At 40.4% G+C, this 12878-nt stretch overlaps 1 long non-coding RNA gene across 2 annotated transcripts in view; it reads left to right on the forward strand.

Annotated features, from left to right (window-relative positions):
- LOC306754204 overlaps positions 1-10048 on the forward strand; it is a 14292-nt gene extending 4244 nt beyond the window's left edge. For both annotated transcript variants that reach the window (XR_013771264.1, XR_013771265.1), the window contains exon 3: positions 8276-10048. This is a non-coding gene — a long non-coding RNA (uncharacterized lncRNA). The remainder of the gene's footprint in view (positions 1-8275) is intronic.
- Positions 10049-12878: the final 2830 nt, after the last annotated feature.

The following is a 12878-nucleotide window of genomic DNA, read 5'->3' on the forward strand; positions in this document are numbered from 1 at the left end:
AATATTTTACACCAATAATTAACTATTTACTTGGATATTTTACACCTACAAGTAACTATTTACTGGGATATTTTATACCTATAAGTAACTATTTACAATATTTTACACCTGTAATATTTTACACCAATAATTAACTATTTACTTGGATATTTTACACCTATAAGTGACTATTCACTGGGATATTTTATACCTCTAAGTAACTATTTACTATGATATTTTACACCCGTGAAGTTTTACACCAATAATTAACTATTTACTTGGATATTTTACACCTAGCACATCTTAAAACTTCTCCCTGAAGAGTTTAGTTTACGGTAAATAAATAATCAATCATCAGAAACATAAATCTTGGTCAAATTTTCAGTCCTGGGAAACAAATTAATCTTAAAACATAGTAGAAAAACTGAAATGTAGCTCCTCATTTATTCCCCCCCCCCCACACACACACACACACACACACACAGAAGCTGCTGCTGGTAGTGTTCAGAAAGAGGAAAAATCAGTTTTATACTCCTTAAATGTGAAAAGTTAACAAAGCAAAAGAAGACGAGACTTCGACAGGAGGAGCTGAAAAAGATGGAGGAGATGTTCTGTCTCTCTCCTCGCTGGATGTGCTGCGAAGCAAGCAGGGTTGAGAGGGCAAGTGCTGACCAGCCCTCTTTCTTTTCTGTCTGCTCTTACTAGGTCACCACACACACACACACACACACACACACACACACACACACACACACACACACACACACACACACACACACACACACAGGCGCGCCGCACCTCTCCTTGTGGTCAGTGTTGCCACCAGGGAGAGGGGTAATTTAAGCCCTCCTTGATGTAGCCTATTCATCACTGTCCTGCGCTCCGTGCCTCAAAATTAAAGTCTGATCTACAAAGTTGGACTGAAATGAGATAAAAATTGGCAGAGGTCACAGAAGGCTGGGCGAGTGGAAACAGCGGCGTGTCCGGCTCAGCTGGCCGGCGGGGAGGGATCTCTACCTTCTTATTTCTGTCTTCATCATTCTGGAGGAAAAGAAGCTAATTAGTTGACTAACTTTGGGGAGATTTTAGGCTCAAAGCCAAGAAACAGGAAGAACCGTCCAGAAATATCTGCTGCTTCATCAGCATGTTGGATCAGAAGCAAGCGCCTCAGAATAAACACATTTCTGAGACTCTATTTCTTTTCATTTCAGCTGTTTGTTACAAAAACTGGTTTCATCTAGAAAAAGAGATGAGCAGCGCTCCTCAAATGCTTTATATTGTAACTATAAAACCAATAATTACTAGATTTAAGCTCACACAGATCATCAGAAAACCAGAAAAAGCAGGTTAAATCTGTTCCAAGCAGTTTTTCTGATCTTCCTGCTGCATTGTGCTGAAATGAGCCGTAGATGTGTTTGTTTGCTATTTCCTGCTTTATTTGGAGTTTGGCAAAGTTTGTGTGGAGAAAGAAGCGACGCAACACCCGGCCCAAACAGGAGAAAGTTGACCCTGATTTTCCAGCTGGGTGCCAGAGACCCGAACAGCAGACGTGTGTTTTCAGACACGCAGAAACACAAAATCAGTCGCGTTGAGCTAAACGCTGAGATCAGTTCCCAACTCACAATCAGCATTTAAAATCCAGTCAAATGAAAATGAGCTTCCTGTGATTGTGGGGTGAGGAGGCGGAGCGTGAGGAAGGAAAGTTGTGCATGAAGCACACACACTCCGGTGTGTGTCAGGACGCAGACGGGAAGGGAAGCCGTTGCTGCAGCAGGAAATCTTTGCATCTCACGTCTGATGAAGAGTCTGATGAGTCGCACTGTTTATCAGCGTACAGTGTGACGGCGCGCTGCTGAGTGAGTCACTGCTTCCTCCTCACTCTGAATGTGTGTGTGTGTTTTATGTGAATGTGTGTTTTATGTGAATGTGTGTGTGTGTGGAAACCACGCTGACAGCTGCAGCTCATTACAGGCACTATTACTGATGGGGACTGCTGGGGGAAATTCCTTCTTCCACAGAGCAAACCACCCTGTTTACCACACACACACACACACACACACACACACACACTGGTCACATATTGCAGCAACATCTGTACCTGAAAGAAAAGTGCAACAAACAGTTACTGAGTGTTTACTCCTGACTCAGAAATGACGGTTCCATAAAAAGAAGGTGAGACTGATTTCATCTTTCCAGTTACTGGAGAACCAAAGACATCCTGTGGATTCTGCATGTCACACACTGCAGGGTGTGTGTGTGTGTGAGTGTGTGTGTGTGTGTAAATACAGAGCCATCCACAGCCGAAGGGTGAGGACTCTTAAGAGGAGATGAGATCACCGGAGCACTCTGGGCTCTGTTGTACTGGCAGACAGCAGCGTCTCTCTCTCTCTCTCTCTCTCTCTCTCTCTCTCTCTCTCTCTCTCTCTCTCTCTCTCTCTCTCTCTCTCTCTCTCTCTCTCTCTCTATGTGTGTGTGTCTAATAAACACACACACACACACAGAGCCAAAAAGTATACAGTGTCCAGTGACGTGCAGGCAAAGGCAGAAAGCCAGACACACATGTGCTGGAGTCATTAGGGAAGATTTCAGCTCCACTTCAGGCCTCTACACTCCATTACTGTACTGCATCGGCTACACTTCTCAGAAAAGAAGCATTTTTCTCAGCGTCAGGTTCAGGGACCACCACAGCGTTTCGTCACTGGAAGACAAAGATCCCAGTTCGGCAACTTTATCTGGTTTTGTCAGAAATGTTTATTCTTTCACCAACAGTATGAATACGATGAGCAGGAAAGATTTGGAGGCTTGTTTGTTTTGTTAGCTGTAATCAGGTTACATAGAATATATATATATATATACACATATATATATATATATATATATATATATATATATATATATATATATATATATATATATATATATATATATATATATATATATATATGTATATATATATATATATATATATATATATATATATGTATATATATATATATGTATATGTATATATGTACATGTTTTAGTTGAATACATTTTGGTTGTGCAGATGTTTATGTGAGTACCTGAACATCTGTGCAAAATATGAACTGGAGACCATCAAAATGAGAAATACTACCCAGGTGGTGGAGAACGACGAAGCTAATGTCCTGTCAGACTTCCTGATGCGGACAGACATACTGGTTCCCACCCAACCGGCCAGTATGATGACTGGTGAGCAGCCGGTGGTTGGTAGTTACAGCCACAATGACCGTAACTATAATTATGTATCATCGACATTTTCTATCAAAAATTCTGTATGATAAAATGAATGGGATTTAACTTTGGCTGTTGTAGATTTTAGGAAGCAGTGTGTGTGTGTGTGTGTGTGAACTGCTCGGCAGAGAGAGCTGCAGTGGACAGAAATCCTAAAGTGATGCTTCCTCCACGCAGCTGCACCTGATGTTTACCTTCCTGCTGCTAATCATCGCTCCCCTCAGCGTACACCCTGCATGCAAAGAGCCGTCGCTCACTGGAAGGATGAGATACGGATAAAAAGGAGGCGAGAGGGGGTCAAACACACGAGAGGCAGCGCCTCTGCTCATCCGTGTCAGCCTAACACACACTTCTGCGGTTAGTCTGCACATCTTTTCTGTATTTATTGAGTTTAGGTTTAAAACTCAGATGACAGGGATTTGTATGGTGTGAAGCTGGGACTGAGAGTTAGAGACCACCGAGGTCCATTTGTTCTGGTCACTGGGAGGAAATATTTGTGTTTGGTTTGTGGCATTACGCTGTTTTCTGCTGGCAGCAACAAATTAGGAGGAATTCCTCACATGCAGTGTTACTTTTCCTTTAAGAGGTCAGTTTAAATGATCCTCTTTCAGAGAATCTATTTTTATTTGGTTGATCAGTTAAAAATGTTTTTAATGATTTCAGTAAGTTGCCAAAACAAGGTAAACTTTAACGTCGTGTCCATTTTCCAACCAAACTAAAATTGGCATCAAGTCATGTTCTGTTGTGACGCCTGGCGATTATTTCAAGACCTCATGAGGAAAAAAAAACAGTTTTCAACAAAACAGCTATCAAGACATGTTTCAGTCTCTATGCTGACCTCAGATCAGAAATAATCCACTCCTTCAGTGACAAAGCCAACATGTTCCACACACACACACACACACACACACACACACACACACACAGTTCACCTGCTGGACTGACGACTGATCCTGGAAATGGGTTTTAGTTCATTTCGGTCGTGTCATGTGACCTCTCTCACTGGTCGTTGGGGCTGTGACGCTACGCTTTTGTCCCGATTCGATTCAATTCTGATTTTTTTGGATCCCGATTCGATTTAAATTGCAATTCTCACATTTCGTCAATATTACTGATTTTTGTAGATTAAAAACTTTTTTTGCTCGTCATTTTATTTTTTTTATTTCAGTTGGGGGGAAAAAAACAACTCAGTAGCCAGACCATCTTTATCTGACAGGTAAAAAGATCAATAAAACCAATAAAAAAAGACAAAAAATTTATTGGGGATTCATTTTATTTAATTGAAAAAAAATCTTTTTTTAACCAAAAAAAGAAAAATCGATTTTAAAATCGTGAATCAAAAAATCCCAGTTTTTGATTTTTCAAGTGGATTTTCCCACCCCTACAGGTCATCATGTGAAAAGCAATTATCCAGGCAGCTGCTGCACCGCGACGAAGACGTCTGGTGGGACGTCGTCAGAGCGGCGTCCACACCAACATCCTGCTGCTGCTGGAAGCTTCACTTCCACAACCTCCTGTACTTCCAGCGCTCAGGAAAACCTTACATCACATTTCACGTGCAGGACAACAGAAAGTTCTTCAGATAAAATGAGACAAGTGTTCCAGCAGGATGAGGAAGAGCATAGAAAAGTTCATTAAAACGAACCAAAAGCAATTAAAAGACATTAAAATAGATCAAATGTTATAAGACAGAAATTTAACAGGTGTTTCAATAAAAGACGTAAAATAATAAAATTTTTTGATTTAAAGCTGCACTACAGACCCCCCCCCCCCCCCCCCCCCCCCATTAACGGCTTATTCAGCCTCCATCCTGCATCCTACCGGACCTGTTAGCTCTCTCCAGTCAGATGTCTGATGACTTACCATGACTCTTGTTTTGTCTCATTTAATCTTCCTGCGTTTCTTTGCTGAATCAGCGACGTTGTGTGTTCTAAACACACAGTTCCTTATTTTACCACCAAGCCAAACGTCACTTCTCGTCCTGGATGTAAAAGTCGTAAAGTGTGGGTTTCTCAGCCTCGGGACGCTGCTGGGCGATACATGTCACTGTGTCATCGAACACGTCTGGAACGCAGAGATTTAAGGTCACATAATGCGTCTTAAAAGCAGCTGATTTTCAGCAGAATTACTTATTTATTCAGTTCAAACTGAGTTTATTCCCCTGAAATGCAGTCATGAACTGAAACACGGTATTTTGTTTGTTTGTTTTAGTAAAGAGTTCCAGGTATTCCCGCTCTTTTCTCTGGAAGGTAATGTTGGGTTTGGCTTCCATGTCTCATACATCACGCTGCCAAATAAGAATATTCTACTTTCAATATTAAGTTTTTTTTTTTCATTTCCTAAATAATATGGAACATTTCTGAAAGAGTTTAGTAAAATACTCTGTTTCAAAGACATCTGTCATGATCTAAGGTGTATCTGCATGCCCCCCCCCCAACATAAACTGAAACTGACCTTACATTGAACTAATATCCATATGCTTGTCCACGTCTACATAATAGATCAGATTCTGCCTTTAGATCCAGGCACCCCGAGGTGCCGCTGGCCGCAGTTTCTCCTTTACACGCTGGCAGAAACGTGCCCTGGAGCCCTGCGGAGACGCGAGGCGACCTGACATTCATGTAGGAACCATGTCTGCTCGCTGCCTCTCTGAATTAGCGCTTAGCTGCCGGGGATCAAACCATCAACAACCGGGAGGAGGCTTCAGTGCGCCCTAAATGATTTCCCACTTCTGCAGAGAGGGAGAAGTCGTCGCTTCAGGACATTTAGTAACGCAGACGATTGTTTTCTGGTCAGATCTTTCCAGTGTGTGTCCTCACACACCGCCGTGCGGAGCTTCGTCTGAGATGACGGAACGGAGGGACCGGAGGCTTCCTAAACAGATGCTGACCCGCAGATCACCATGATCAGACCTCCGAGGTTTTACACTCTCTCAGGGATCAGCTGTGTGTAGCGGGAAAGCTTCCTGTGTGTGTGTGTGTGTGTGTGTGTGTGTGTGTGTGTGTGTGCAGTCCAAAGGAGTTAGTAAAGGCTTTCCTTCTGAAGTGTCAACCTCCCAGAGAGAGGATCAAGTGCTAAGCTTGGAACTCAGGCTCAGTATTGCTAGTGTGTGTGTGTGTGTGTGTGTGTGTGTGTGTGTGTGTGTGTGAGTCGATCAAGCCAGAGGCTACTTGTGGTTTTAGGGACTGAGGAAGTGATATATCCTTTTATCTCTTACTGAGGCTGACCACAAGCTTGACCACAGTCACCCTGTAAAGCTAAATCCACACAGTCAAAAGATGGATCAGAGTGTGTGTGTGTGTGTGTGTGTGTGTGTCTGTGTGTTGGGATGTCCAAAGGTGCATCGGAGAGCAGGGCCTTTCCCCTGAGAGGGAAGCATTGAGTTGAAAGGTCAAACACACATGTGGGGGGTCAGTGAGCAGGCTGGCAAGCGGAACAGAAACCTCATACGCAGAAACCCACATGTCCCACACACTGTGTGTGTGTGTGTGTGTGTGTGTGTGTGTGTGAGAGGCACATGCTGGAAAAGTGTTAAACATGAGCTGATGGTGGTTGTGTTTGTTGTGTCTGATCCAGATGACTTTCCCCTCCAGCTCCTCGCTGATGGTCACGTCTAATTCATGCAGAAACACCGTTCAGCACCGTTCAGATGAAATGAAATCCGGTTTTATTAAATATAAAATCATCCACGTTCTGTCAGTTTTAAAAATCTTCCTTTCTGAGATTTACTATTCAAACTTTAGCCTTTAAATAAACTCGTTGCTTTTCGTTGCCTCCTCCTTTTGGGTTTTATTCTTCTAACTAAAACATATTTAGAAGATTAATCTGTGTACACACATCCCGTTTTTACAGCTCTTTGTTCACACGGTGCTGTTCAGCATTCATCTTTTCCATTTAGGTTAGTTAAAACTTCTAAGAGTTTCCTTACCTGGATGTAAACAAAAACAGACAAACAAAAGGGTAAAAAGTAGTTTAAGAAGCAGATAACGGCCTAACCAGGGTAAATAATGGATAAGAATGCAGGATACATGCAGGTTAATAGTCTAGCAGAGGCAACAGGAGATACAGAATCATATCAGTAGAAATGCATATTTGGAGAAAAGTTCTTGTGAAATATTGTTAGATTTTGGTGTTTTTCCATTTAGTGGAGCTAAATTCTAAGTGGCTATCATGAATTATTGCTAATTTAGCCCAGAAAGAGCACATTCACATCATCTGAGTTAGTTTGTTTGGAAAGCCTGCTTCGTTTGGGGAAATGTGAATGCACCAACTGATTCTGATTCGGGTCAAAGAAGCTGTGGATCGACCTGCTTCAAGAGGACTAAACACAAGAAGACAGAGATTGGTTCTGTGCAGGGTAAACACAACCAACCATACATGTTGTGGGACAACAGAAGCTCTGGACTGGATCACAGATCCAGAGGAAGAATTTAGTCAAAGTTATGATAGAAATCTGATCAACTAAGACGCGATGCAACTCCATATTTTCTTGCATCCGGCGGAGAGTGAAACAGGTTTATTAAAAGGTCCGATTTGTTTCCAAAGTGCAGCATGAACGCTCTGAATACTGTAAAAATAGACACTCTTATCTGCAGCAGTGACCAAATGGACACGGACAGATATTTTCTAATTACTGTACACCTCTCTTTTCCTCTTCCAATATCGCTCTTTATATAGCATGCGAGGCTCACCCCGTCAACCTGCAGCAGCAGCAGCAGCAGCAGCAGCAGAGGAATGACTTTCATTTCCACTCACCATGAGGCTTTTCTCTCTGCAGGAAAACAGAGACGTAGTGTTGATGTGATTTTACCATTCCTGAGGTCTTCCAGCCAGGTTTATGGCGTTGTAGCTGGAGGCGGTGCATGTCAGCGGGGTGGAGAAACCTGACAACTCACTGAGAAATGTGTTAAAAGCCAAACCGTGTTTGTCATCATGTTCTCACCATTACAATTCAAACTAGAACAATAGTTGGTGTTTGTCTGAGGACTGCTACTTCGTGCTCTCATCTCTCGCTTCCTTTCCTCCTTTTTATCTGTTTTTTTAGGTCGATGCAAAGATTTGTGAGATCGTTCATTGATTCAGCTTCCTGACCTCAGCCAGAGCCAACACTGCCGCGCTACGAGACGATGAAGATGTGAAAACACACACGGAAAGGGAGGGACAAACACACCCGCCTCTTGAACAGGGCAGACTCCTTTCTTCACGTTAAGTAGAAGTTTCACTCATCTGTTCACGTCACGTCTGACTGCTCCTCTCTCACTTCACCCATCAGTTAGTCCAACATGCACACACACACACACACACACACACACACACTCCACTAAGCATCAGCCATCACCTTCTCTGACAGACACCTAAATGTACATTTTCACATTCATGCCGTCTTACATCTCACATCAGATTACCCCAGATTCACACACACAAGTCATCACACATCAGTTATATGCTTTAAGCTGAAGGAGCGAAGGGCCTGTTGGTAGCAGGATAGCTTGACAGGCTAGAAGAGGAAGTACACAGGAAGTACATTAGTTATCACTCCTCTGTCTTCTCCACCTTTTCACTTCTTATCACCAACAGACGTCTCAGACCTGGCTTCGTCTCATCCCACCCCTGTCCTCCCCTCTCTCTGCCGCCTCTCCTCCCAACACACACGCCTTTAAAAATGACTTCTGCGCTCCATTTTAACGCCGGGCCCTGGCATGTAGATGACACTTAGTGAGCTGCAAAGGCTGCAAGACAAGCACATGAAATATTTAAATAAAAACAGCATGAGAGGTGAAAATAAAGGGGGGATAAATGATGGGAAAAAATAATGCAAGAAAAAAGAGCAGGATGGAAGAGTGACATGACATGATGGATGGAACAGAAGGACATGAAATGGTTTCACCGCAGAATTACCAGTTTATTATGGGAGGTATGACATCACATAAACACTTTGTAAATGATCTCTTTTTGACATTTCAGACGTCATTTTATCCACACAACTGGACTACATCACATGACAACATGCTGAAGATGGTTTCTTCCAGCATTCATCTTCGCTCCTCTGAAATGACAACAATTAAACAATATTTTTCATTTTAACTCTCTGGAGCCTGGGATTTCTTTCTGAAGCTGTAGAAGCAGAAAAAGCTCAGGTCAGAATATCATCACCTAGTTTTTTTTTTTTAAGGAAGGAAAAATAGCATAAAAGTCAGGCAGAAGTTGTCCATGCAGAATCTGTTGGGCTTTGTTGGCACCAGAACAGCATGGAAACAGTCAACCAATGATGTTCTACAACCAATGATGTTCTACGATGACCATCGAGGTTTGCAGGACTTTTATTTGACTCAATCAGATAAAGACACCGAGTATAATCATCCTAGTGATTTCCTGATGAATGATTTCCAAAATGAATGTGATCATCAGAGTTCTTCATCTTTGCTGAATATGCAGATCTCAGATCAGAAGTTTCAGGATTTGATTACATGCTTTGAAATTTATGTGCAAATTGTAGGTCTTTAAATGGTGAGAATGTATCCTGCCTGGACATCAAACCCACAACGTTCTGTCATCCAGATAAAAGAAGCTTAAAAACATTTCCAAGACGTCTCTTTGCTGTATGTATGAATCTGAAACAAACTAAAAATAGGTTACTGGCCGGAAACTTGCTGAACGTCTGTGATGAATTGCTCTGACAGTGTTTGAGGCTTGCAGACTGATAATGATGATGGAGAAGAAATGTAGACTCAGGACCGACAGCATCAGCAGAAATTAACAGGAACTTGGCATGTTTGTTGCCTCAACATTTTGTGCTTCTTTACACTTTAATATTTCATTTCAGATCCCACAAGTAAGAAAATACTTAATTTTAATTTTTAATATCTTGTACAACTTAAGGCAGATTTGTTTGGTAAACAAGGATGGTCTAATAAGATTGAGAAAAAAAATATATATATACTGTGTATAAATATATAAATATATATATATATATATATATATATATATATATATATATATATATATATATATATATATATATATATATATATATATATATATATATGAAAGTTAGTTTCATACATGTGTAGATAAAATAAAAGATATATCATAATATCAATAATTATAATACTGATCATGATAATAATAATAATGACAATCACAATAAAAATGATAATAGATTATAAAATCTTATGTATGAAATTTTCTTAGCATGATATATATATATGTGTATATGTGTATATATATATAAAATATTATATATATATATATATATATATATATATATATATATATATGTTTGGGTTTTGTTTTTTTTTGTTTCAACAAAATTAATTAAATTGGCTCACTATACTACTATAAATTCATTTAATTTAACAAAAGCCAATAAAATGATTGAAAGTGGTCCAGAAAACATTTCCTTCTCTGTCACACCACCTGACACTTATAAGACAGAAAATCCCAAGCAGCACCGCCCGGACATGACATAAGCTATCTGCCTCCCCATCCCTTCTCACACTCATCATAAACTTAATAACAGACTTTAAATAACAATCCCGCTGTTACATATGACCTAATATAGTAAAAAATTATACACAAGATATTAAAACTTGTATAAACACAAACAAAAACATAACACATAAATGTCCTCGACACCGCCACAATGTTTAGAGATTTATGATAATTACTTGTTTGGAAAACATACATGTTTATAGGCCTTACAAATATGTCTTTATTTCATTAAATATGTTTAAACACTCAATTAACAAAATACATAAATACAAAAATCTAAATTAATATTTAATAGTAAATAGTAAGCAAATAATAAAAAAAAACTCTGTCCGATGAGTTTTATATTAATCCGCTGTTGTTGCATTTAAATATCTTATAATTCTCAGAGTTACACAGTAAAGTCTCTGTTTTTCTTTTTGTTGTTGTTAGTAAACAACGTTAAGATGCTCATCGAGCGCACAAACAGATAAACTCGTCCAGTTTTCATTATCTTTTACTCCACCATACAAGATAAAAGACACAGTTAGAATGCAACACACTCTCATGTGTGTAATTTTTATTCACGTGTTTACATTTGCAGTAGAAACCCAAATTATTTTCACACTCATGGCAAAGGCTTATCGAAGGTGTGTGTGCGTAAGTGTGTTTGTCACCACATATAAATCTGCATATACATCACCAAACATGTTTGCTTCATATTTGCAGCGATATTTTTATTCTTACTGAGCATCAAACTCATCTGCCAAGCAAGTGGAGGCGTTAGCTTGCACAGCACAACCACTGACATGTATGTGAAGGGAAAGAAAAATCATAATAATAAAACTTTATTGTGTCTCCTTTTATTTGAAAAGGGAAAAAATCAATAAAAATGAAGATTTTATGATAACTGTGTGATGTCGTTTGTAATTTATACACTGTTCTACAACCCACCGCGTGACCCTGCGAGTGGGAGTGGAAAATGAATCAGATGTCTGAAAAACTCCAGTCTCTTTGTGCAGAAAGGTGGTTTTATAAAATGTTCCCACTATTTTCACCATGAAATAATCCCAAATTGATAAAGTAATTAGTAAATTAAATAAACTGAGCACATATAGAGCACCTGCATGCATCGCACACTTAAAAGACGTATAAATAAATCAGGGCTTGGTGGGATTAAGGCTACGTTCAGGTCATGAGGTGAACGGCACATGAACAATCCAGCTGGATAAAAAAAGCAGCTTTTTGGGGCGATGTATGTTTTATAGGCATATCAGCACTGCTGGTTATTTTAGTAGAAAGAAAGAAAGAGATGTGGAGCGCATGGAATTCATTATTCTCCACAACAGATTGAGTTTACAGCCACGAAAATGCTGGTACTGCCATCCAGTAGTTCAGAGAAAAGTATTACTTCAAATAAACATTCTGTTTCCCTCCGCCGGGCTTTGTGAATAAATGAAATGGAGAAGGAACAGAGGGGTTTTCTCCGATGATTGGGTGCAGATGTGAGCCCCAGTCTGGGTTTGGTTAAAGTCCCACTGCCAGAAATATTTGCAACAATTCAATAAATAGAGCTGTTAGGAGCAAGGCATTTCCTTGTCACCATGTCAAGGTTTCAGAGCGGATGTTTCACATGCAGTGTTTCCACTCCGCCTTCAGTCTGTTCAGCGCTGAGAGTACACACTCGGCTGAAAAGCAAACTGCAACCTGAGAATGTAGTCTGAAAAGCTGCAGGGTGGATCTTAAACTATTCATTTAAACTCATATTTAGACTTTAATACAACAGCTTAAATCGTTGTTTGCTTACATGCTCAAGTGGGATGATTGTTAAAGGCTTGTTTTCAGGTCTTCCAGTTTCCATTCAACCCTTTGAAAAGGACAAAGGACAGAAGATGTCTGCTGTGCAAATGAAAATCTGAAGTCTGTAAAACGTAGCACACTTCATGGCGGCTGGAGTTGTTACGAGTGACCTCATCATCCATATCAGCCTCAAATCAGCACATGTGCATGTTTAGCACACTCATGTCCTCATTTCCTCCACTTCCCTCCCAACTCGCTTTCACCACTCCATCTCCTCTTCCCTCTCGCTCTGCTTCTCCTCCCCCACCTCTCTCTCCTCCCCCGTGCCCATCTGCGATCAAATCATCGTAAGGAGAAATCCTGGTGATCCAACAGGGCAA

The sequence above is a fragment of the Telmatherina bonti genome, assembly GCF_933228915.1.
Source record: "Telmatherina bonti genome assembly, chromosome: 1".
Classification (NCBI taxonomy): domain Eukaryota; kingdom Metazoa; phylum Chordata; class Actinopteri; order Atheriniformes; family Telmatherinidae; genus Telmatherina; species Telmatherina bonti.